General features: G+C 58.8%; 2 non-coding genes across 2 annotated transcripts; both read left to right on the top strand.

Annotated features, from left to right (window-relative positions):
* The first annotated feature begins 1952 nt into the window (after positions 1-1952).
* TRNAF-GAA (transfer RNA phenylalanine (anticodon GAA)) lies at positions 1953-2025 on the top strand. The gene has a single exon. It is a non-coding gene; the product is annotated as a tRNA-Phe (tRNA).
* A 1191-nt stretch (positions 2026-3216) lies between these two features.
* On the top strand, positions 3217-3288 carry TRNAA-CGC (transfer RNA alanine (anticodon CGC)). Its single transcript has one exon. It is a non-coding gene; the product is annotated as a tRNA-Ala (tRNA).
* Positions 3289-3642: the final 354 nt, after the last annotated feature.

The raw sequence follows: 3642 nt of genomic DNA, 5'->3' as shown, positions 1-3642 counted from the left end.
CTGCCTATGGGGCTGCATGCACCAAAGCGTGGCCACCCAGACGAGGGGAGATACCTCCCTCCCTTGATTCAGCACAGCTGTGATCAAATCTGGAACAGTGTGTCCTGGTGTGGGGCTCCTTTTCCTGGAAGAGAGGAGAGGAACAGGAGAGGGTCCAAAGGAGGTCTGCCAAGATGGCCTTCAGGGCCTGAAGCACATGACCTGTGTGCAGAGATGGAGGGACCTCTGCTCCTTTAGCTTCGTGCCGTGGGGGCTCAGGGCACTGTAGCAATAGCCTGTGACTGCTTGAAGAGAAGATCAGTTTGGAGAATATCTAAGGACCCTGAAGGTGCACAAGTCCATGGGACCTGATGAGATGTATCCGCGGGTCTTGAGGGAACTGGCGGATGAAGCGGACAGGCCACTCTCCATCATATCTGAGAAGTCCTGGCAATCCAGCGAAGTTCCCGCCGACTGGAAGACGGGGAACATAACCCCCATTTTTAAGAAGGGTAAAAAGGAAGACCCATGGAACTACAGGCTGGTCAGTCTCACCTCTGTGCCTGGCAAGATTATGGAGCAGACCCTCCTGGAGACTATGCTCAGGCACATGGAAAACCAGGAGGTGATTAGTGACAGCCCAGGGAAGACCCAGGGAACTACAGGCCAGTCAGCCTCACCTCTCTCCCTGGGAAGGAGATAGAGCAGCTAATCCTGGAAACATTCTTCCAGGCACACTGTACTGGTTTTGGCTGGGATGGAGTTAATTTTCTTCACGGCAGCCCCCGTGGTGCTGTGTTTGGGATTTGTCACCAAAACAGAGTTGCCAACACACCGATGGTGTAGCTATTGCTGAACCATGTTTGCACAGCATCAAGGCCTTCTCTGTTCTCTCTCTTCCTCCCCAGCAAGTAAATTGTATTTGTGGATAAGGGAAGAGCAGGGGACGGCATTCAGCAAGACAAAGATTTACACTGTGTATTGGTGGTGGTGTCCAGGGTTTGGCAGCAGGGGGGATGCGGGGGTGTCCTCTGTGAGAAGGCACCAGGGGCTGCCTCCCTGCCAGACAGAGCTGGTTCCAGCAGGCTCCAGGCAGATCCACCACTGCACAGAAACGAGCCCATCAGTGAAGCTGGTAGGACCTTTACAAAAGCATATTTAAGAAAGGACACAAGTGCCAGAATGGGAGAGGAGTAAGGGAGACAAAATGTGAGAAACAGCCCTGCAAGCACCAAGGTTGGTGAAGAGGGAGGGGGAAGAGGTGCTCCAGGCACAAGAGCAGATAGTCTCCTGCAGCCCATGGAGAATATCAGAGTAGAGCCAGTATTTCCCTGCGGCCCATGGTGGGGAAAGTAAGCCCTGCAGTCCATGGAGGACCCAACACTGAAGACTTTGCACAATTCCTGAAAGAATGCTGGATGGAGGACAGCCCATGCTGGAGCGGGTTTGTCTTGAAGGACTGTAGCCCATAGGAGGGACCCCATGGGAAAAGTCTTAGAGGGAAGGAGCAGCAGAGAGCAACTGTTATGGACTCACCACAACCCCCATTCCCCATCCCCCTGTGCTGCTCAGCGGGGAGGAGATAGAGGAGTTGGGAATGAAGGAGCGAGTGAAGTGGAGCCAGGGACAAAAGGGTTGGGAGGAGGCCTTCCCTGGGGAAGGAGATAAGGTCTTCCACCAGCCCCATGCTTCTTCCACCCGCAGCCTTTGCAGTTGCACATGCCTGGTCTGCCCATTTACCTTCACCACTGTCCCGTTTGTACAAGGCCCACAGACATCTTGGCACGCCCAGTGTAAGCTGGCCTCCACCAAAGCTGGAGCCCACCTGGCCTTGGGGTCAGGGAGGAGCCAGGTCCCCTCTGCTTGGGGCTGGGCACAGCTTTCCCCTGGGAAGCTCCCTGAGGAGCACTCCTCCTGGGTGCCAGCCTGTGGCCTGGCACGGGTGAAATGGGGACCAGGGCTGCTGGGGCAGGGCTGAAGTAGCTCAGCTGGGAGAGCGTTAGACTGAAGATCTAAAGGTCCCTGGTTCAACCCCGGGCTTCAGCAATCATTTTCTCCCTCAGATTTTTGCAGACCTGTCTGCCTTCCTCCAGCCTGCCCCAGCCCTGCTTGCTCCTTCACCTCTTGCCAGAGCACTGTCCCTGCTCTGTAGCTGCAGCCCTGCAGCTCAGAAGGAGCCTTCCTCCAGCACCACGAGTCCCCAGCCTCCCCCTGGGCAGGACTCTCCATTCAGTGCTCCTCTGGGGTGGTCTCCAGCTCTCCCTCCTTCCCTGCTCCACAGGGATCGAGGTCTCTCCACTGCGCGGTCTCTGCAAAGACCCTGTCTCTCTCCTCTTTCTCATTCTCCATGGTGCACAGACTGCTCCTCTCCTCACACCCCCCTTCACCTGGTTCTCAGTTCCCAGACCAGAGGCCACTGTCCCCCCCCACTCCCAGGCAGAGGCACTCCCTGGAGCTGAGGCCTGAATGGCAGCATCCTTCCCCTGGAGGTCTGTCGCAGCGAGACCTCTGATGTGCCCAGGACAGCTGACCAAGCCGTGCTGAGGATCACCCACTGCAGTGCATGGGCGTCATGTGTAGTCACACGCTGTCCTGAGCAGAGTTTCTTGCCCCCCTTGACCCGCCTGCTGCAATGACTGATGAAACACCTCTGTGCTCCTCTCTGGGCATCAGCCCCAGGGCGATGGAAGCCTGCCCTTCACCCCACCTCCAGGGATGCTGCCGGGGAGGGGGGTGCAGGGGGAGGCCCACTACCTGGATGAGGGGGTGAGAGGTTTCTGTCCCCATGTCCCCCCACCGCACACCCTGGGGTGCCATCAGAGCCTGGGGACACCTCACCCCAGGCAGGGTGTTTCCCTCACCCTGTTGCTCTGCTCCTCCTGTGGAGCTGGGGACAGGTGGGAGACAGACGGCTGTTGCCCTGGGTGGCAGAGGAGGCTCGGGGGCTTTCTCCTCTCTATCAAGCCCAGAGTGGGTCAGAGCGTGGGAGCAGCGCCTGCAGCAAGAGCCTCCTTCTGCCCCATTGCCCTGCCGAGACGTGGAAGGGGCAACGCTCTGCAGTGCACCCCTGTGCCAGGATCAGGCCCCCGTGGAGAGGCCGTCCTGACTTCCCCCATCTCAGGAGGCTTCAAATGCTGTTTTCTGCAGAGGGTCCCCGGGCACCCAGGGGACAACAGGGCTGTGCTTGTCATAGACATGTCACGGCAGCAGAGTGTCTGTCCTGCTGGCAGGCGTGAAGGGGATGTAGCTCAGCGGCAGAGCGCCCGCTTCGCATGTGGGAGGTCCTGGGTTCGATCCCCGGCATCTCCAAGGGTGCTTTTTCCCCCAGTGCCCAGCCTCAGGCGGGTACAGGCTGGAGCTGGAGCACTGGTCCTCTCCAGGCACTGTGGGCCTGCCCTGCCCACCCAGGGCCTGTCTGTGGGGTGAGGAGGGCTGTGTGCGCTGCCTCTGCTGAGCCACCTCCCAGAGGTGCTGGACCTGAGCTCAGGTGCAGATCCCATCCCAGCTGGGAAACACCCCCCTGTGCCAGCAGCTAGGGGTGTCTGAGCTGGACCAGCCTGGACAAGCCTGTGGGACTCCCAGCTGGTGGAATGGCATTTCTTACCCTGTCCCTGTCTCCAGGTCTCTTTCCCTCTGCCATCACCACTGCCTTGAGCAGAGGAA

This window comes from Grus americana, chromosome 27 (assembly GCF_028858705.1).
Source record: "Grus americana isolate bGruAme1 chromosome 27, bGruAme1.mat, whole genome shotgun sequence".
In the NCBI taxonomy this organism is placed as follows: domain Eukaryota; kingdom Metazoa; phylum Chordata; class Aves; order Gruiformes; family Gruidae; genus Grus; species Grus americana.
The sequence above is the reverse complement of the archived record's forward strand: the minus strand, read 5'-3'. Positions and strand labels throughout refer to the sequence as shown.